Raw genomic sequence first — 23,692 nt, 5'->3', positions numbered from 1 at the left:
GAGATTGGTATGTAAAATGAGAAAAGATTGTTTTTAAATTAAAAATGATAAAAAGCCAAAAATATAAAAAACATTTCACCATCCAATTTCACATTCTAATTTATACTGTTACAACTCCAATATAAAGAAAAGGAGCATACATTATCCATAATAAGTCACTGGACATTGGTCAGAAACCAGTATTTTCAATGGGTTCATTTTTACTTCACTCATAATATCCCAATTCTGTCTGAAACATGATATTTTCCTTTCAATATAAAAGGCAATTTATTTTATTGTTACTTGAAACTAAAGAAATCCAATAAACTGGCTTGGAGCCAAAGAAGACCATAATAATGAAATGATTGATTTTTCTACAATTGCTCTTTTCAAATTGGAGAAATGCAATATAGAAGATATTCATTTATACCACCAACTGGTATTCATCTCTATAATAGAATGTAATACTCCTCTGTATTTATTAAGTAACTGTCATCACTAGAAATACAAAGTAAAGAGGGCTTCACTATTAATTCTCAGGCATGGTCAAATATTAGTTGTTATATTCCACTGACATGGAGAATCTTTATGGGCGCTTAAAATACAAATATCAGCTCTATTGCATAGTGATAAAAGTGAGAGTGGTTTGTCTATGATCCAGTGATGAGTAGGAATTAAGTAAGTAGATACAATCTAACAAAAAGAAAAATGCAATATCTTAAATTTGAAATAGTTTTATTTACTATTATTCAGTGTTCATATGACATGTGTACATTTACTCATGTGCTAACAGGAATGTCATTGCACACATTTGACAATGAGAAAATGACTTTCAGTTGTCAGTTCTTTCCTTCTAATATTTGTTTGGAGGACTGACTGGGGGGCAGGCTTGTGAAAAATACATTTTTTTAAACAGTAGGAGTTTACCAACAATGGGAGCTGGCAAAGGTGAACCCCAGATATCAGGCTCTGAATTTGATGTGTGGTATGTCATCTTGCTACACTTTTATAGCATACGCCTGAGAAAGATCGAATTACTCCATTATGCATATGTAAAAGAAGTACAGACTCAAGAAAGTTTAGGTCCATCTCTTTAATCTATTGGGCAATATGCAATTGCAGTGAATTTTTGCCATTGTATTACAGTACATCTTATGTACATCTGCTTGCTGACATCTCACGTAATCCAAATAGGCAATCTGAAACAAAAAAAAAAGCTGTGAATATTCATAAGTTCTTCAGCTCCTTGACATCCTTGGTTAATAATTGTTGGTGTCAGTGAGGAGGCCTAGGCAATCCATGGGGCTTTGGGTAGTAGATCAGTATTTATCCCTGGCATACAAATGGACTTTGGTTGCTCATCCCACAATTAGGGATGTTCTCTTAATCTGGACATTTGGGAAGGTCCTGAGCCCTCCCCGGAATGAAATAACAGACTCTAGAGATCCCCCATGGAGGGCCTCACCCTCCCTGGGGAATGGAGTGGGGATTGGGTGGGGTGCTGGGGGAGCTGGTGAGGGGTAACAGGGGTAGATGGGAGGGAGAGGGAGCTGGGACTGACATGGGAAGCAAGCTTGTTTCTAATTTAAATATATAGTAAATACGTGTTTCCAAAAAAGAATATTCATTGTTTAAATCCTTCTTCCTCTCCACTTTCCAGGCACCTTGTAAAAATTACTTTACTTCTCTATGTCTATGATATAATTTTTAACATAATGATTTAAATCTATAGCTACATAGGAATGGGTTTTAGTGTTCTTCATCACATGGATAACTATAGTTAGTTCTAATATACTAATATTTCAAATTAGTTAAAGTATTCTCTGTAGTCTTTTGACAAAAAATGTCAGTCATGTTTTGACATGTTCAGAAACTATGTGCACATGATATGCACATTACTTTGATTATTATACAACATGCACATATTGGAACAGCATACCAAATTCTCAAAGTATGTGCCCTTATTGTACATTGATCAGGAGAAAACCCTAAAAAGTAGTATCTACATAGAAGCTACTTTACAGGACAAAATTTTAAAAAATGTTTAAAGACTTTTAAATTTTAAAAGGAGAATTACAATTTTTTAAAAAGAAATAAACATGGGTAAGTTGCACTATGTTAAGTATTCACAAGATCATGGCTTTTGCATTCTGCATTGGTCCAGTAGGAGAACATCAACAGCTGATGACTAACATAGCTTTCTATAAACCCCTAGCCTGTGATGGCATGGGGACTTCCTAGAGTAATTTGAAGAATGTCTTGTACCTCTACCATGGCTTGCCATTTTCCCTGACATCCACTCAGTCTTAAAAGTCCATGTTTCTCAAGTTCCTATTCCTCTTCATCTTATTTTTGACAGCAGTATTGAGGTACCATTCACAGCTAAAATAATAATAGGCTGAAGAGGTAAAAGATTTTTCTCTAAAATTTTAAATAAAATGAAGAGACACATTCTCATGACTTCCGTTTAACAGAGAAGTGGAAGTTACATCCTAACCAACTAAGCCTGGGAAAGAATTAGAAGGATCCAAATTGGAAAAGAAGAACTAAAATTTGGCTGATAATAATACCATATATACTGAAAAGTCTAAAGACTCTGAAAATTTTTTTCAGTAAATTTGTAAGGTGCAATATCAATGTACAATACAATGCTTCTGTATATAATGAAATATATGAAGATAAAAACAAACTAAACAATTCTATTTATAAAAGTATCTAAAAGGATAAATTTATCAAGAGATAAATTTATCAAGAAGATGGGAGACTTAGTGAAAACTACAAAATCAAAGGAATCAATTTAAAAGGCAGACACAATAAGAAAGACTTCCTCTGTTTTTTGATTAGATTTACCAGACAGTGCCACTGGAAGACCAACAGTACCCAAAATAATGTAAAGACTAAAAATTGTTTACACATATTTCAGAAATTTGAAGGATAGTTCTCATGAAATGCATTCTAAGAAATAATACTTTAATGGATAAACGATGGCCTGTTTCACTATGCTTTGGAAATCCAAATTTTCAAGTTACTTGGACCAGAACATAGCAACCACTTCAATAGCACGCTGATACACCTGTTATAAGCATTGACTCTTTTGGCTTATTTTGTTTGTTTGTTTCCTCTTCAGAAAAAGATAGACCTCCAAGAGACAATAGCCAAATTTGACAAAAAAAGGTACAAAAAGACAAGCTCAGCACAGAGGAAGCAGAGGCAAGCAGATCTCTGTAAATTGGAGGCCAGCCTGATCTACAAAGTATTTCCCAGACAGCCAGACCTATTATACTGAGAAGCCTTGCTTGGAAAAACAAAAATGAAAACAGGAGAGGGAAAACCCTCGTATCAAGTTTAGACAAGGCAAAGGTAAACTAATACAGGGAAAATAGTCACAAGAGCAGCCAAAAGAGTCAAGAGTTGAAGACACATGCCTCCCAATTCTGACCAGCATCTGATTTCTAATAGACTTTTTGATAAGTTCAATATTTGTAACCTCTTTCATTAAGGGAAGTTAAGACTAGGTTGGTGTGGTTCTGTTCAAATCTTACTGTGTCGTCACTTTGAACTATAAACTCACAACAACCTTTTGTTAAGATTTAAGCTCCTAGAAGTTTCATTTACCAGGCTTCTACTTACTCTGTAAAGCCCACCTTTCTAGTCATCTTTCTGAGTACTCTCCCACTCCACCCATCTCCCAACCTAATTCCTCAGTTTCCCATGCTGACCCAATCCAGCCAGGAGATCTTCTCTATTTCCCTTTCCTTGGGAAATCCATGCATCCAATTGGGCCCTCCTTGTTACGTGGCCACTCTGGGTCTATGGGTTATAGTATGTCTATCATTTGCTTTATAGCTAATAAAGTGGTATCTCTGGGTCTTGAGGTAAATAGATTCCCAGTTTTCTGAGAAATTGCCATATTGATTGCCAAAGTGGAGCAACCATGTATTGCTATTTTAGTGTGTCTGGCTTTAGAAATCAAGAACTAATGAGTAGTTTGCTCCTGAACTTGCTTTTCATATCTGAATGAAGCAACCTCACATTTCCCCAGTCACCTCCTCTATAGGACCACTGTCCTCCTAGTAACTTATTGGCCAGATACTAAACAATGAGAGACAGCACACACAGGCCAGAGTCTGACAAAATTATGCAAGCTTCACTTGTCTTCCTTTCCTATCTGTTTCCAAGTTAAGCACAATACAGACTCTTGCTCATGTCTGTCTTTTTCTCCTTTGCCTCTTGGCTGATCTCAGCAAAAGCTTAAGTGCAGCTCCTTCTGAGATAGAAAAGGAAAACACAGCTTCCTTTTCTTGGAAACTGTGGATAATAACTTTCCATGGATAGTTGTTCCTTGATCCATAGAATGTTCCTTAACTGAATTTTTTATCATTTATTTTTGTGTGATTGCATGAGTTTCTATGCGCCATGTACATGGAGACATATACAAAGGCAAGATGACATCTTTAGATTTCCTGAGACTAAAGATGCAGATGGTTATACACTTCCAGATATAGATAGTTAGAAATGAAGTGGTGTGTTCTGGAAGACCAGTAAGCAGCCCCTTCCAGAATATTTTTAAAAGTCTGTATTTTAAAACATAGACTTCCTCAAGTTAGATTAAGAAAAATGTTTTGCTTTGAGCTATACACATTGGGATTTGCAAATTAAATATTAGGAAGGATTCCCTGCCAACTCTTAAGACTTGGACCGATTTTGAGTCTGTTGCACTTTCAATCACAGAAGTGAAGAAATGTACTTTTTCCAATTTACCTGAAGAGAAACATATTCTCTAATGGTTGCACATGATCAGTTTTCATATCATTCAGGCTATGGATTTCTACTAAGTACAAGCTCATTCCCAGAGCTGTGAAGAAATCACATACCCTGCTTGCCTTTATGTAACTTAGTTCTGTAGATGAAAAATATCCAGCATATTTAAGATCTATCATCCTTCCCCACCCCCAATGGCTACTTTCTAGATTCCTGCTTTTTATAGGTGTTATTTCAAGTTAAACACAGACCTATGGACTTCATGCTAGAATCCCCATATGAGAGAGAACAGGGTCTCTCTGGTCCTGGGTTGCCTCAGTCAGTTAAAAATTTCCCAACTCTATCCATTTACCTGCAAATTTTTATAACTTAATTTTCTTTACAATTGAATAAAATTCCATTGTGTATATGTACCATAGTTTTATTATCCATTGATCACTTGATGGATATATAGACTGTTCCAAGTTTACTATCTATTCTGAACAGACTAAACAAGGAACTCAGATGAGCAATTATGTCTGGAGTAGCATGATGTCCATGTCAAACACAATATCCAAATTATAAATGATGACTAGACGCCTCATTTCACTCTACCTTGAGAGGGAAAAGAAAATTTTTTACATTATTTCCTGTTCATTATATAGATATTTTCTTTTTTATTATTTAGTTTTTCTTCAGATAATAATGATATTTGGATTGGCCAGATTTCATAAAAAAAGAACCAATTACTAATATGTGGTATGTAAGTGGTAAATATGTATGTCAAAGAAAATTCATTAAGTGAACTGTCTTCATATGATTTGGAATCTGAGAAATTCCATTGTGAATCATGTCCCAGGAAATTTAACATTATCAATCAACTGTACATAGAGATGTTAAGGAGAAACCCATGAAGTACCAGAGTTTGGATATTAGATATTAAGACCCCTGCTGTCCAAGGAAAAATAAGATAGATGTTTCATCTCCAGAAGAATCTGTCCTTCCTCCACACCTTGATATTTTTCAACTGTTAAAATCTAATGATGTTAACCCTCACTGGTGAGGATTGATCATCATCAACTACTGATTGGAAAGTTAGTCTCATCCACAAACACTGTCACAGACACAGGCCAAAATAATATTTTCCAGTTATTTGGGGTTTCTTAGACTGGTCAAGAAGAAAAACATTAATCATTACTGTCATAGGAGTAATATAATCATCTAAATTACAGTATCAGTAAGGTGTATGTCATCTAGTATATAATACCTCAAATATATTAACAATATAGATGTGGGATACTAATTTATAAAATGCTTTTATTTAAGACTCCATTCATACCTTGGTTTTCAAACCTAAACAGATAAACTAGGTTTGAATATACCTAAAGTTTTGAGAGACTCCAATTTCAAATATGGAGCAATTGGGATTTGATTAAAATTGCACTGTTAACTATTTTTAAATTAATTTGTAATAAATTACTTGGGCCATATTTAGATGCTTCCAAATAAACATGGAGATGAGCTCTCTGGCTGCAAAGTTGTTTTTCTCCTACTAGTCTTGAGGAAGTTGCACATCACATATTCCTGCCAAAATTTAAATCCATATAATATATAGGAAACACTATGAGATTAGGATTTCTCCAGGTATGATGGTTAAAGATAGAAAGCAATCTTATTGCAGTGGCATTATCTTTAGGCAGCTTTGTTCCGGAAAGAAGGTGGATTGTCAAAATTTATGTCTCTGTGGCTGCTGTCTCGAAGTTGTCAGATTAGAGAGATGTTCACTGACAAAGTCAGGTTTCTTCATGAGTAAAAATAAAGGGTTATCTGCTAAAAGCCACACTATCTTGAAAAGCTAAAGAAAATAGAAACTAGGAGGACAGTATTGCATGTCCCAGAGCAGTCAGAACCTACTTTCTCTGGTTAGTCTACAGAAGCACAGAATTGGACTGTTAATCTGCAAGGAAGAGAACATGAATACTATCAAACAACCACCCAACGACACCCATCCCTGACCTACCATCCCTGAGCTAGATATAGTATACTTAAATCTTGAGTCCTAAGAGCGCACATATAATGGGCCTTCATTACATATATAGGATATATTCCAAGACCTAATCTAACATATTAACAGATTGGTCATTAGACTATGTCACAATGAGGAATTAGGAACTGTAGGATAAGGCTCAGTACCTGGACTTTAAGTCACTAGTGATATAAACTGGAGGGGATAGTGGTGTACTGCCCTTTCTCCCTCTGGTTGTTGCCTAGTCATCAGAAAATATTTCTTCTATGACTCACTATCACCATGGTGTTCTTCTTCACCCAGGCCCCTAAACAGCAGAACTAAGTTACCATGAACTGAAACCAATAAGACAAAGCCAAAATAAACTTCCCTTTATTAGTTTATTATTTAAGGAATTATGTCAGAATGGTAAAAAGTTAGCTGTTACCTATAAAACATGCATGCTACCTATAGTGTAGATTAATGTGTGAGGCACAAGAAATTAACAATAATGAATAATAAACAGAATAAGTGTAACAATAGGATATCATGAAAATCATACAGATGTCATGGGAATCATGAATATTTCTTTCTCTATTTCCCTGCTCATTCACTTATTCCATTTCCTCTCAAGTTCTTATCTTGGTTTCAACTTTCCATAAAGGTAGCACTTTAAGATTTCTCTTTCACCATATCGGAATTGGCAGCTGCACTACTCTTGTGTTTTGGAATATTATTAAGTCAAGGAACGGTTGCTTGAACACAAGTTATGTGACACTATAACAGAGCACATGATAACACAGATGACTTCAGAAGCATCCCTGTGTGAGTCACATATACAGCGTGGATGCAGAGTTGGACAGAACAGTTAAGCACAAGAGGCTATCATACTACTCAGAACCAGTGTGGTATGTAACTTAAAACTTATGAATTGCTTATTTCCCATTTAATATTTTTGAGCATGTTAGACAAACATTAACTGAAACCATAGATAGCTAGAACACAAATGGAAGGACAGTTGTACAGCTAAAAATAGAGGCTGACTTTCTGCCAGCAGAACATGGCCTAAGGAATGGTAATGGTGACTCAAAACAAGAAAATCAAAATGAGAGAATCTTAAAGGATCACATGTCAGGCAAACTTCATGCACGAGTTACTGAAGAAGTGTTGATAGTGATCCATTTAAGTAATCCTTGATGGAACTATGTTTGATTGAAAAATAAAATAAAGTGTACCCTCATGGCCACACTGTGCTGAGTTTACAATATTGCTGTAGCTGGAAAGTAGCTGCAAGCCATGGAGCCATCTGATTCCATGATGAGTGGATCTCCTGGGTTTCTGTCCATGTTGCTGTTTTCACTGCTCTGATGCTTCCAGGAATTTAATAGACTCTTATGGAGAGGGAAGGGGGTAAACAGGAGAATTTCTTTGAGCAGATGTGACTTCAAATACACAGCTCAGAATTTTAGCCTTGAGATGGTATGCACAGCATTACAAAAGGTTAACTCTTAGCTACAAGAGGTGACAATGAAAAAGAAAGGATATGTGTACTTCTGTTTCTTACTCTATGGCCCTGAGTTCAAAATATTTTCTTTGATCCCACATAAAATGACATGTGCCTGATCATTTCCATTTACATAGTTCTCTGTCTATCTTTCTGGAATATAGCCTGTGCAACCTCAGTACTGTGCAATTCTTCACCCAGTAAATGTATTTCAGAGTCCATCAGTTGCATGGTTGAAAGCCAAATTATGCTGATTCAAATCATGACTTCATCTCTATTTATAAATGGTCTTGAGGCTATTTAACCTCACTATATCCCTAAACCTTCACCAAGACATTGGAGATAGAAACACATCTACCAGATACAATTTTTGAGAGGATTAAATAACAGAATATGTGCATAAATGTTGAAGAATAGTGCACAGAACATAGCTCAGGATTGTACCCCTGATTACCTCATCCAGCTTAATTGTAGAGGAAGTGCTTAGTCTCCCTGCTGACTGACACTCTGAAGAGAAACAAAGGAGGAAGAGTGCATGGGGAGGGAACAAAGAGAGACTGGAAACAGAAGAGGCTGGAAACTGCAGTATGGATATAAAAACAATAAATAAATAGATGAGTGAACAAAGGCAATTGCTGGTTAAATTAGCAATTAGCAAGAGAATGAGAATGGATGTTTAGCACAACCATGATCTGCGCTGTGAAATTAAGGACTGTGGTTCTACACAAACATCTACCAGAGTCATGAATCATTTAACAACAACAACAGCAGCAGCAAAGAATTGAAGAAAGCTATCAAAATTGTGGCCACATTGGATGCAGGAAATTCAACATGACTAGGAGTTTACAAAACACAAAAAAAATCTAGGGTGAAAATTCCAAACAATCTACTTGCCAGTAGGCCAGTGATGGGAAACCTTTTCTATAAAAGTCAGACCATAAATATTTCAGAGTTTGTGGTCAAATGCTGAAAATTTACATGGCCCTGACAATTTGTTAGGTATGTGCATTGGTCAGAGCATACTGAGAGTTAAATCTCTATTAGCAAAGGCTCCTAGGGAAATCTACCTTGCCCTGTTCATTATAATAGGATGGTTGACTGTTTTCCACAAGCCATTCCCATTTATCGGACGAATTTTATTTCACATTTTTTTCAACTTAAGGCAATGATTACTCCTTCAAATGAGGTAAAGAAAGCCTTAAAATGTCTCTGATCTCTTTCCCCTCTCTTATAGTTAATATCGACTTCACTGAATTCTGAAGTATCCACATTAGTAAAGCCCACTTCTGGAGGTATCTAGAGGTGTGCTTCCAGAGAGTATTAGACCATGAGGACTCTGATCCCATAAATCATGAATCATTTGATGGGTTCTAAACAATGTAGGTATTCCTGAGATGTGGTACCTCTATGGAGGAAACTGATTACAGGGATGTGCTCTAGGAGGCTGTATCTTGCCTTGACTTTTGCTATAGTCCCTCTTTTCTTTTTCTTAGCTGCCTCCTCCAACCACAATGCATTGTCACTCTGAATCAGTTAGGCCAAATAATTAAGTTTTTGGAATCCAGAAATTAGTCCCATTGTTGGAATGCCAGCACACACACTCACAAGCTTTTCTAGTTTCTGTCTGATACAAGCAGCTTTAGTGCAAGGCATTAGCTCACAGGGTATGATAGTTTGAATGGGATTGGTCCCCATAAGCTCATAGGGAATGATACTATTGGGGGGTATGACTTTATTAGAGCATATATGGCCTTGTTAGAGGAAGTGTGTAACTGCCATAGCAGGGTTTGAGGTCTCATATATGCTCAAGTCATGCCAAGTATCTTAGTTTATTTCCTGTTGCCTGCATATCAGCTCCTTCTCTAGCACATCTGCTTGCATGCCACCAGGTTCCACCATGAAGATAATGGACTGAACCCTCTGAAATGTAAGTCACCCAAATAAGTGTTTTTCTTTGTAAGAGGTGCCATGGTCATGGTGTCTCTTCACAGCAATAGAAACTCTAAAACACATGGGATTGTGGAGAAAACATCTTGTAATCTGCCCTCTACAAAAGGTGGATCTCCAAGAAAGTTTGCTGTATGGCATATTGAAATCCAGAGGACTGATAGTATGGATTCTAATCCCAGCCAGAATGCCCCAGAATGGAGAGTACTAGCTGTGCAAAGTTAATATCCAGTTCATGTGTTCAGATACAAAGCATATCTGAAAATTCCCTTTATCTTTATGTTCTATGCAGACCCTATCAGCTTGTGTAATGTCACCAACACTGGCGATGGCCATCTACTTTAGTGCTCTAATCCAAGCTCTTATTTACTCTAGGAATACTCCAATATTCAGATCTAGAAGTAGGGTTGGGCTAGAATGTGTAGGGATCCCATTACTCTATCACATTAATGATTGCCTTGACCTGTATGTTTTGATGTAGGCACAGATCTGCTATGTTTCCTTTATCTACTATCTCAGAGTAAGCAGATACAATCTATATTTATCCATCACATGTTCTTCACTCTCCCTGGGCCTTTAGCTGCCAGAGCTTCTTAACTGATCTCCTGACCTACAATTTTTTTCTTGTTGACCTTCATTCATTTGGTGGGGATAATCTCCTAAAAACTAAACTCTTTTCTTTAGCACCTCCAACCACAGCTTCACTATGTTACTGGAGGGAGTGAGGTATCTTATTACCTCACATTACCCCAACTCTCCCCAACACTTGCTTTACATTCCATCTCTCTCCTCCACCCACCAAACACACACACACGCACGCACACACACACACACACACACACGCACACACACACACAGACAGACAGACAGACAGAGAGACAAAGACAGAGGGAGAGTGAGAGAGAAATCCAGCATGTCACACCACCTATAACTCTACCTCCCTTGTCTAGAATCCTCAGGCACTCACCTATAGGTGCATAAACTTCTATGCACACATTTACACATACATACACATAAATAGATACATACATATATGCATGCATGCATACATATATACATACATACATACATACATAGATACATAAAACATTTTTAAAAAGAGAAGTAGGAAACAAGTATGATTTGTTTTCCAGGTATAACATCCACTTGGACTACATCCCTCAGGAAAACTACTTTCCATGTAGGTCTTCATGTTTCATCCCCCTAAATGTAAAATCATATTCTGGTAACTTTTCACTTAGGAAGGCAGAAGGAAATTGCTATATTACACACCTTTTTAAGAGTTAAAGAAAACTTTAGACTCAAGGAAATATAAACCAATGTATAATATCACAACAAGAAAAATTATAAAGCACATCCATCAATACTGCTCTAAGAATCTAGGTTCACAATCTCTGAGATGAACTCCCATCTGCCTGTAAAATTTTATGACTCTAAGGAGGAAGGGGGAATGCAAAATTAAGCAATAAAATCAACAGCTAAGCCCTGGGGACCTTATAATAACCTGATGTTCAAAGGATTCTGATGTCTAAGGAGGGTACTCAGCTCCAACTTCCATACACCTTCCAAGTATATTTCAAGTAGATTCCTATAAATTCATTGTTTAGGTTCATTCTTTTGTCTGTCCATCCTCACAACTCGAACACAGAGATCCCAAACTCTCCAATATTCTATCATTTCCCTGAATTTAAGAGCATGCAGTGCACCAGGCAGACTCCCCACCTTTTCATGAAGCTGTCCAGGTCTTGGGTTCACTTACTTCCACTTAACACTACTGCTTGAGGTCTGTTATGCAGCTGTTGTCACACTTTTGAATATATTCATTTTACTTACACTTTTACCACCTTTTCAACTATGTTGAGTGTCACTTATAAAGCAACGGAAATTCTAATGTATTCTAGCCATAAAACAGCTAAAAACTATGCAAAGATGGAAATAGTAGACATTTGAATCAGCAGTGTTAATAACAGTGTGTTAGATTTGGCTGTCTAAGTCCTTGCGGCTAAAGCCAAAGAGGAACTTTAACGTAGTTCTCCTCATAGGCAAAATACCTGTGGCCAAATTCCTCAAGGGGCAAAATTAAATTTTTATCCTGCAACTAAATTGTGAAAATGATTTCTTATATGAGCCCCAATGAAAGTATCATATGGCATATTGAGCAGCATTATTGGAAGATTAATAATTACAAACATACTCATTTCCTGTATATGTGCTGAGGATTTAGCAAGACACAGATTCTTCCAGTTGTAAAGTGCAAATGGAGTGAGTGGCAGAGCCCTGTGTGATCCATGCCAGACAGTTCCATACACTGAAGAATTCCAGGACATAAAGATAAATTCAGTGGAAAATGAAGAGGAAGTGATGAGGAAAACTCACAAGAGAGTGTTGTGTATAATCCAGCCACTCACTTCCATTCACAGAACAGATGTCTACCTCTGGAAGTTCTTAAGGTATGTCAATAAACAAATAGGATACTACCTTCTCCATGGATATTAATCTATATTAAGAAAGGTACAAGCCGGGCGTTGGTGGCACACGCCTTTAATCCCAGCACTCAGGAGGCAGAGGCAGGTGCATCTCTGTGAGTTCGAGACCAGCCTGGACTACCAAGTGAGTTCCAGGACAGCCTCCAAAGCCACAGAGAAACCCTGTCTCAAAAAACCAAAAAAAAAAAGAAAAAAAAGAAAGGAAGAAAATAAAAATGGGCATACATGTATTTGAGTATGTTTTAAAGTTTAGTGTTGGAAATCATCAAGAAACAACTGTATAAATGAGGGAAAGTGGGGAAGAATAATAGAAAACAAAGTTTCTATCTTAACACTATCACTCACTGCCTTTCATTGAGGGAAATTGACCTAGAGACCATAATGCAAACAAAGACAAGGCATAGACATGCATGAGGAATAAATTTTCCAGGGAAAATAATTACAAATTAGAGAGTTTCTGTTATGGGATGAATTGTCTCTCCAAAATTTTATGTTAATACCTTAACCACCGGTGCATAAGAATGTGACTGTGCCAGAATATAGGACTGTTAACTTAAATTGATGAATTAAGTTTCACTGAGGTTGAAGGTAGTCTAATTTGATATGATTGACTTCCTTATGAGGAAAGACATACAATGGCATGCAAGGAAAGAGTCTGTGAAGACAGTGGAGGGAAGTAATGTATCTATAAAGACATTCCTGAAGGAAACTAATCCTATTAGCACCCTAGTCTCAAAAGCCTCAAAAATCAAGAAAGAATAAAAAACGACTGTTTTTTTATTTTAGAAATCTCTTTAGCAGTTATGGAGAGGAACAAAGTGCTAGAGCATAATGAGGGAAGGATGGGAGAATTAGATAGGGTATGACTGGCAATCCATGGAAGCCATGGAATGCTCTTCTAATATCCCTCATTGAATTCTGTTTACCTGTGGCTGTAGGTAGACTTCCATCCATGATAGTAGCATCTTGTCCTACAACTATGCTACTCTCCGTAAGAATGCTTGACATGTGCCTAAGTTACCACAGATATGGACTTTAGTTATTTTCAGGGCAAGTTGTATAGAAAAGAGGTTTACTGTAACTTAGACAAGGCTCAACAGTTTAAGAATAGGCACTGAGTGGCTGAATTCCCAAGTCCAGCATGTGAACATACATTTCTAAGGCATATCCCACAATATTCCACCAAATATCCAGAAGGATTTAAGTCTCAGATCAAAGGATGACCTTTCTTTTCTTTCCCCATTTTTCTGTCTAATTTTCATCCCAATCGTTAATTTGAATCCATGTCTTTTAGAAACATCTTAAACTAAACCAACATTTTGGAATTTCTCCCTAATATTTTTTGATGATGTCTGTTTATTTGTTTTCAGTAAAAGCTTTGAGCTGGGGCATAAAAGAACCTTGTCTTCATGATTTAAGTATATTTTGACAAAGAAGCTAAAATTATACAATGGAAAAAAGAAAGCATCTTCAACAAATGGTGCTGGCAAAACTGGATAGTGGCATATAGAAGACTGCAGATAGATCTGTGTCTATTGCCATGCACAAAACATAAGTCCAAGTGGATCAAAGACTTCAACATAAATCCAGCCACACTGAACCTTTTAGAAGAGAAAGTGGTAGGTACTGTTGAAAGGACCATTTCCTGAACATAACACCAGTAGCACAGACAATGAGATCGACAATTAGTAAACTACAGTATGGCAAAGGACACAGTCAACAAGACAAAATGGCAGCCCAGAGAATGGCAAAAGATATTCACTAACCCCACATCTGACAGAGGGCTTATTTCCAAAATTTACAAAACACTCAAGAAGCAAGTCTCCAAAACACCAAAGGATCCAATTAGAAAGTGGGATACAGAACTAAATAGAGAATCCTCAATAGAGGTATAAAATGCCTGAGAGACACTTAAGAAAGTGCTCAACATCCCTAGCCATCAGGGAAATGCAAATCAAAACAACTCTGAAATACCATCTTACTCCTGTAAAAATGGCTAAATTCAAAAACACAAATGACAGTTTATGCTGGCGAGGATGTGGAGTAAGGGGAACACTCCTCCACTGCTGGTGGGAGTGCCAACTCATACAGCCACTTTAGAAATCAGTATGAAGATTCATCAGAAAAATGGGAATCAATCTACCACAAGACCCAGCAATTCCACTCTTAGGCATATACCCAAAAGATGTACATTCATACAACAAGGACGTCTGATCCACTATATTCATAGCAGCATTATTTGTAATAGCCAGAACCTTGAAGCAGCCTAAATGTCCCTCACCTGAAAAGTGGATAGAGAAAACATGGTACATTTACACAATTGAGGACTATTGAGCAAAAAAAAACCCCAAATAAACAAAAGCATTGGAATCCTGAAATTTGCAGGCAAATGAATGATACTAGAAGAAAATTCCCTGAATGAGGAAACCCAGTCACAAAAAGACAAGCATGGGATATGCTCATTCATATATGACATTTAGACATGGATCAGGGGAGTGCCAAACTACAATCCTACTGCCCAAGAGTCTGAGAAACAGAAAGGACCCTAAGTGAGATATGTATGGCACCCCAGAGAAGGAGATTGAGGCAAGATCTTCTGAGCAGATTCGGAGTGTGGGAGGGAGGGAAGGGGGAGCTGGGAAAAAGAGAGGGAAGTGAAGAAGAGGGGAGAGGAGGACATGGGAGAGCAGGAAGTTTGAGTCTGGCCAAGAATAGAGGAGAGCAGGATGATACCATAATAGAGATAGTCATTATACAGTTTAGTGGGAGATCTGGCATTAGTGAGATTTCCAGATATCTACAAGGATGACATAAACTGGCAAACTAAGCAATAGCAGAGAGACTACCTTAAATGTCCCTCCCTGATAATGAGTTTGATGGAAGCAGAGGCAGATAACCACAGCTAAACTCCTGAAACCCAGTGACATAGAGGGAGGACTGATGAGCAAATGGGTCAAGACTTGGCTGATGAAACCCACAGAAACAGCTGACCCGAACAAGGGGGAGATCTTTGACACCAGACTTGTGGCTGAGAGGCCAGCATGGGACAGATCCAGACTCCCTGAGTGTGGGTGTCAGTGATGAGGCATAGTCAATCTATGGGGTCCTGGGTAGTAGATCAGTATTTATTCATGGCATACAAATGGACTTTGTGTGCCCATCCCACAATGAGGTGATGCTCTGTCAGGCCTAGGCCCTGTCTTGAACAAAATGACATACTCTGGAGATCCTCCATGAAGGGCCTTACCCTCCCTGGGGAACAGAGTGCAGATTGGGTGGGACACTGTGGGGGCTGGGTGGGAGGAAAGGCAGGAGAGAGAGCTGGGATTGACTTGTGAACAACAACAAAAAAAGAATAAATACCCTAGTCCAGTCTTCTCATCAATTACTCACCAAAAATGAAGTCCCAACTCCTTTTTCAATAAATTCTCTAGAACTTTCAGCTCCCAACCTGTAGCTCTAAAGTCATGTTGCCTTCTTCTAGGGGATTCCTGAGCACAGTTTGGTAGGAGGTCACAATGACCTGCCACATTAGTAAATTAACCAAAAATGCTAACCAGCATTTCATGAAACTTACTTAAGGGAGTAGAACTGTCGATGATGTTTTATATTTTCTTTAGCTTTCCATGTGTACAGTAACATAGAGGCAATGTCACAGATATCAAAATGGCAAGAAATATTCTGAAAGACACAGAACACAAATAACAGAGCTTTGAAATTAAACCAATGAATTTCACTCCAAATATTAATCGCCAATTAACTGTTTTTATTATGTATGTATGTATGTATATATGTATGTATTACAAACATGCATTTATTCATACATATATTCTCACAGAGCATGTAACAATGGATAAAATTGCTTACATAGGATTGAAATTAGATCCAGAACATGGGTTAGAAAGCAGGTCCAGGGAGGGAAGAGAGTAGCAGTGGGAGTATGGCAACCAGTCCATGTGCCTCCAATGGGGAATGGTGGTGGAAAGTTGAGTTCTTTAAGCCTGTCTTTAAGTATAATACAGAGATAATGGTATCTACATTGACTTTAGAGTGAAGTTATATTAATCTGTTTTGCTAATAAGATACCCATCAACTGTAAAAACAGTGACAGACAAGATCTTATAGACCATTTATTACAACTCTGCATTTGTACAAAGCACATAAAAGAACTCACACATGACACTATTCCCATTCAATATATACATTACCTGGTGTAGTCCTCAGTTTCTCTGAATCACAGCCCTGTAGAGGATTGTGTTCACACTGTTAGGAAGTTTTTTCTACTCTGGAGATCATGGGATCCCTTTGCTATCTGCATATGCTGGGTTTTGATTCTGGGATTTAGGTATAATTATATATATGACACTGTGAGTCATTCAGTGTTTCTGTGCTCCACTTCCATACTGTAAACAAAGAGCATTTGCTAAGACAGGCTTCAAGTGTCCTATCAAATCAAATAGTCTATAATTCACTGTAAGGGGGAAAACAAAAGAGGAAATTTCCTTACCTTAGTGTGGCTGTCCCCAAGCTTGTATCTGGCATTTGGATAATTCTCCACACAAGGCTTCTGTGGCTAGGTTTCATGACTTATCAGTGGAAAGTAAGTCAAGTATTGATTTGCTTGGAAAGAAGATCATGATTTCAATATAATTGATGGAATGAATGTTTTATTATTGTTTTGAGACAAGGACCTCATTTAAGTCAGGCTGGCTTAAAAATATCCATTTAGCCACTGATGACCTTGAACTCCAGATACTCCTGTCTCATCTTCTAAATACTCAAATTACAAGTGTCTAGTACTATGCAAGTCTTGACATTTGTCTTTTAAGCAAGCCAACAACAACTCACAACATTTTTAACATGGCACATTCTAATTCAAGCTTTCTTCCTGAAAATGACTCTCTACAAGCAAAGGAGTTTTCATTTGTCCCATTATCACATGGGGAGAGCAATGGTGGAGCAGTAGCCAGAGTCTTGCTGATTTATGTAAATAATGCCGGACACAAAGCAGACACAGGGTTTGGTTCCCTAGGCCTCAGTTTTCTAACCTAAAACAATAGAAGCACAGTCCAGCCTATTATGCCTCACTCAGCTCTCAAATGGGACAATAATTGTCCTGAACCGCAGGACACTCAACATGGATTTGGTAGACCACCTAGGAGAAAGATGGAGGGCATGGGGTACAAGAATGGACGCCAAGAAAGAAGTCTGATCAAGGCGACATCTTTATTTCATCCCAAAGGGATTTATATAGGGGAAGGGAGGAGGGGAAGGAATGGGAGATGTGCTGCAGCTGCAATGAGCCTGGTGGAGCAAAGGTCAGTGGGTTGGGTAGGTCATCCTGTGTCCTCTGGTAACCTAACTGCAGGTTCTAACTTTATCTTTCATATTCCACCTTCTATTGTTTAAGCCTAGTGACTAGGCAGATAAGCCTCAGGTCTGTTTCTGGAATTTGGCAGGTAGCAGGGTGGTCCAGAGTCCCGTACTCTCTATGCGGGTTGAGTCACATCTTCTCTTATGAGGACATGAGGCAGCCATATCTGGTTGATGGCCAGAGAGCACTGACACTTAGTCACCAATATACATCTTAGTCTGTGATATAAATGAAATTAATCATCAACCAGAGGTGAAGGCACTTTGGAAAATGGCTTTATGTGTGTGGAGATTTGAATAATGATGGCTCCCATAGGTTCAAGAGTTTGAAGACTTGGTCATTAGAGAGTCACACTGCTTGACAGGGATAGGAGTGTGATTTTATTGGAGTAGAGGTGGCCCTGTTGGAGGAAGTGTTTAACTGGGGATGGGCTTTGAGGTTTCAAATGTCCAGGCCAGTCCCAGTGTCTCTCTCTCTTTGTGCTGCCTGTCAATATAGATATAGAACTTATAAAACTTTTAGCTATTTCTCCAGTACCAAGTCTGCCTGCATGCCACCATACTCACTGCCATGATGACAATGAACTACAGCTCTTAAACTCTAAGGCATCCCTGATTAAATTCTTTCTATATAAGGTCTGTCATGATCCTGGTGCCTCTTCAGAGCAATAGAATAATGATGAAGATAGTGTGTATGTGTGCAGGACAGGTGACAGACAAGGGGAAGAATCCACATGTGACACATCCTCAGTCATTATTAACTGAAGAGGAATAAGTCTTTGATCTTTTCTGCACCTATACAAGTATGGAGATGAGATACTTGAATAAAAGGTCATATCAGTCTTTGGGTCATCTATGATGCAGTTACTGAGGAGGTCCGACAAAGGACAGAAGGCATAAATAGGGCCTTTTTCCTTTAAGAAGCAGTCAGTGTCAGAGCATTTCAGAACTAGACTGAACCTCATCTGAGATACCATTATATTGTATGCAATCTTATATTGTATGCAATCTGTCTGTTGTTACTTTATCTGTTTGGGCCTCATTGTCTTCATCTGTGAAACAAGGCTGCCTAGGGGTTCATAGAAAAGTCAAATGTTTTGGTGGATTGGTGGGGCCACTATGTTGCCAATGAAACACTAATATGACACCACTTGCTGCTTTGTGTAATGTTGTCTGGCCTAACTGCACTGCAGTAAATAGCTTTGTTTCTAGATGCATATAAGCCTGGAATGAGATGGGTATTTCAACACTACTCACTTCTGTGAAGAACTCTGGGGTTTTTTTGGATATAGATTTTTCCATACAATATATTCTAATTAGTGTCCTCCACTGACTCCTCCCAGATTGTTCCCACTCTCCCATCCACCCAAACCACTCCATAAGAAAATAAACAGGCATCTAAATAAATAAGAATTCTAGACTTAGGTTGACCTTTATAACTCAGCCTTATCTCTGCAGATAACTTTCTATGTACTGTGGGCAATTTCCTTTCTCCCACTGACCTTCCATTTTCCAATGTCTGATAATGAAGACTGGGTAACATATACCAATTTACTTTTTACTTCTACCCATTACAGAAAACATTATGTGTACAAAGCCTGGGTTGTGGGAGCAAATGTCTGTTTGGTGTTTGCCATACCATGATGGCACCTGACATGCTCACATATTTAGTCCCCATTACTGCCCTATGAGAAGATCCCTTTTGTCACCACTATTTTCTAGAAGAGAGAAAAGACAAATGAAGAAATTTAAAATCAGCCTGAGGTTAAAAAATGGGAGGTTATTCAAACTGACAAATGTGTAGAGTGAATTTGAAGCACTCTGTCCTAAATAGTATTTCAATATCACACAACTCCCTTCAAGACTCAGGAGCCAATGTGAAAGGGGCTCAAAGATTGTAAAAGCCAGAGGTGATAGATGACTCTATGGAAATAGTGTAATCTAGGCACAACAGGACTGATGAACACCCAAATTCACAAAGACTGTGAAAATGTGCACAAGACACGCACAAGCTCAAGCCAGTCAAACTGCCATCAGGGAAGAAGTGAATTAGGCACATATTCCCATCCAAATGCCAAGAATCCATTTGCAATTGATGTCTGCTGTGAGAAAGAAATCAGTTTTCTTCAATGGACTGACAAAGGGTATAACAATCACACACCAAGGCCCCATGCTGAAGAGTAGTTGGTTAACACAAGTCAGATAATGTTTTCTGTTTGCATATGTGTTTTGATCTTGCTTTTAAATATAGAACAAGAAAATCAATTTGGGTGGGGAAGGATGTAGGAGGAGTTGGGGAAGGATAAAGAATATGATCCTCCATATGTATGATATGGCATTCTCAAAGAATGAATAAAAACATTTTTAAAAAGAAAAGAAAATTGGGTCTTCAGAATTCAAGCTATGGAATTTGAGTTCAGAATTCAGAATATCCTTTTGCTCAAACCCTGTTTTGAAACCGATGTTTGTATAGTTCAATTTGCAGGGGGAAAAACAACCTTCTAAGGGTCAGAGACAAGTAGCAGACCCAGAATTTTGACCCAGTGCTTTCCCAATCACTATCTGCTCTCTTGAACATATAGGAGAAAAGAATCAGTCACACCTTGGAGTCTTGCCAATTGTCTGTTCCCTTAGGCCTTCCTTAGATAGGGCTTGCCTTGTTTCAGTGGTTTCTCCTCCTCTCTGACTCCAGATCTGTCTTCTAGAGGGAGCTTGCAGGTGAGCATACAGACGCCTGCCATTTAAATGTATGAGATGTGGGATCAAGTCCCCAAAGAAGCAGAAGAATTACAAGAAGTTATTTCCATTTTAATTAAAAAATATTATGAATAATGACTCTGGTCCTGATCATTCTCAGAGCAGATAATATGAGTAAGCATAACAAGTGAGCAATACTAATTTCCCCAACTCACTTAAAGATAATATCCTCACATGTTACAATAGCTCACAGGTCCATTTGTGTTCTGGATTGTCCTTTGCCCAAGGTCTCTCAGTTACCTATATCTTCTTGTTGACCTTGGAAGCATCAAAAAGGAATTAAGGAATGAAGCACCTAGAATACAGGGAAAGTAGTTCCACTAGGAGCAAACATCCTTGATAGAAGTGACAAGAGGCTGAACAAAGTGAAGCACTCTGCAGATGAGAGGTGAAGGACAAGAAATTTCACAGAAAAATTCTGAGGTTCCAGATACCCTTTGACCTTATCTGAACAAGTTTTTATGGAACAAAGTCTGCTTCCCTCCTTCTGATATATATTCTGAAACCCAAACCTACAGTTCCTCCTAATGTGACTGAATCAGAGATAGGTGTTTCCCAAAATAACACATTAGAGTGGGCCCTAATCTAATGGCTGAAGTTTATAGGAGAAGACTTTGACACAGACATACACACTGCGTGATATCTTGATCTTAGATTCAAGAACTGAAAAGTAAGCTTGTTGTTTAAAGCATGCTGCTATGGAATTTTTGTTGTACCAGGTCTAACAAAAGTAATGAATACATGAGAGCAACTTTTTCTATTTCTCAGTCTTCATGTCTGTGAAATGTGAAACCAAAAATGATTTATCTCAGTCCTATATGCTCTAGTTTCCTTAGCTGGACTGTGGGAGTGGCATATTCCTTTAGCAAGGCCATACCTCCTAAACCATTTCAAACAGTGCCACTGCCTTAGACCAAATGCTCAAATACATGAGCCTATAGGGAATATTCTCATTCAAAACATCACAGACGGTGTCAGATCTCCTGGAGCTGGGTGCTAGGAACCAAACCCAGGTCCTCTATAAGAGCAAACACATTTAACTGTTGAGTCATCTCTCCAGTCACACAAGGACATTTTAGTAAAAAAAAAGTAGCTATCCCCTTCACTGGCCAGGCTTAGAAGCTCACCCACTCTAAAATCAATACAATCTGAACTTTTTCCTGATCTTCTCTTGGGCTTCTTCCTCTTTCTCATCACCTCTGTTTTCTGGGTTCATAGACTAACTAGCCTTTCTTTGTTATTGTGTCTCACAACACTCTATGATATTCTTGCTAACTTTGATAGATGGATTTCACTAGTGGCACAAAAAAGTATTTTTCCATATCACTTTCCTTAGCATTATGACTTATAGTGCCTTCACCCATCAAAACCTGGTATCTGCCAAATTTCCTGCCTCTAGGTTGTCCCTGTGACTTGATTACCCAATAGAATTCAATAGAAGAAATAATTTGTTGTTTCTAATTCCTCAATAGGCTTACACACCTTCTTTTGTCCTCTGAGACTTCACTATCTGCTATGAGAACAAGTGAGCATTCTCCATCTGTTGAATGAGTAATCTCCTAGAGGACAGTTCAGATACCTAAGTTGCTTTAGCCTAGAAAACATCTTAACAACCCTTCTTTCTCCCTGACAAAATGGAGAGTACAGTCAAGATCACAAAACTACTAAACAAGCTAACGAGAGACTCAAAAGCAAGCACAACTGGGGCTAGGACACAGACAAATCACCTGTTCATAGAACTCAGTGAAAGAAATAGAACTTTTTTCTTAAGCCACCAAGTGTCTGGGTAGTTTAGCACAAATTGACTAAGAACACTTTTTTTTCACATTGACTGCTGTAAGCAATGGTATGACTTAGTACTTGTGCAATGCACACAGTATTGCAAGTTTAAAGAAAATATATTCAATGCATAGTGAATTACTTTCTTTAGAGTTAAACTATGCCTATATGTCTTCTGGCAGATGTTGGGTAGAACAGTATTTCCCACTTCAGAGAGAGACTTTGCAATATACCCATTAAGAAAAGAGTCTCTTTATCACCTTACATAATAATTATTTCTTTGATTTTCATTATACAGCATATCCTTGAACATAGCTTTTGCCCGGCCTGGAGTTACTGTTATAAAATTATCACAGTTGAAAGAGATAATGGCAGGCTTTGATAAACTCAAGCCATGTAAGATCTACTGATTAGTTGATGGGGTTGTACACAAGGCTAGAAATGCCAAAGTACCAAACACCAGGTGAGTCACCATTCTGGAGTGGATTCTCTAGAATCAACTGTTAAAACTGGTGCTATGTAAGGCAGGGATGACTCCCATAACTATATGTCTCTCCATAAATTAATTATAGGAAAAATTATTGGCAAATAAATGGTTGCTTTAAGACACTAAATTATGTGATCATTTGCTATGGAACAATAAGAGAACACAGATATCAGGCTGCATAAACTCCTGCCCTGAACCAGTTCAAAATGTGGATTTATATCCAGCTTTGGTTTCTGACAGTGGTGTGCTACTGGCAAGCACACTTACACGCTGATTTTCAGTATCTTCATTTATATGATAGGGACGTATTTAATCACTTAATAAACGGCACTGAGAGTCTGGAGGTAACTGTGGTGAATAAGTCTCTGTCTTTGCCTTTGGGGAATTCAGGGTAATTTTGAGGAAACAAGGCAAAAGAGGCCTGCAAGTCTCCAAACAGGCCTGGCTGTCTTTCCTACTTTTACAAATCCTGGGGCATATAGCAAGGATGGGGATAGCACTGGATTCAAGGGGTGAACCTTGGGCTAAAGTAATGGATGAAGAGTAATTTAGGCAAAGACCAGCAAAGCAGAGTGAATAAAGAGAAAAAGAGTCTTTGTGTGTATGTATGTGTATGTGTGTGTGTGTGTGTGTGT

The sequence above is a fragment of the Mesocricetus auratus genome, unplaced genomic scaffold, assembly GCF_017639785.1.
Source record: "Mesocricetus auratus isolate SY011 unplaced genomic scaffold, BCM_Maur_2.0 Super-Scaffold_100006, whole genome shotgun sequence".
Classification (NCBI taxonomy): Eukaryota; Metazoa; Chordata; class Mammalia; order Rodentia; family Cricetidae; genus Mesocricetus; species Mesocricetus auratus.
This window is presented reverse-complemented; position numbering follows the sequence as displayed.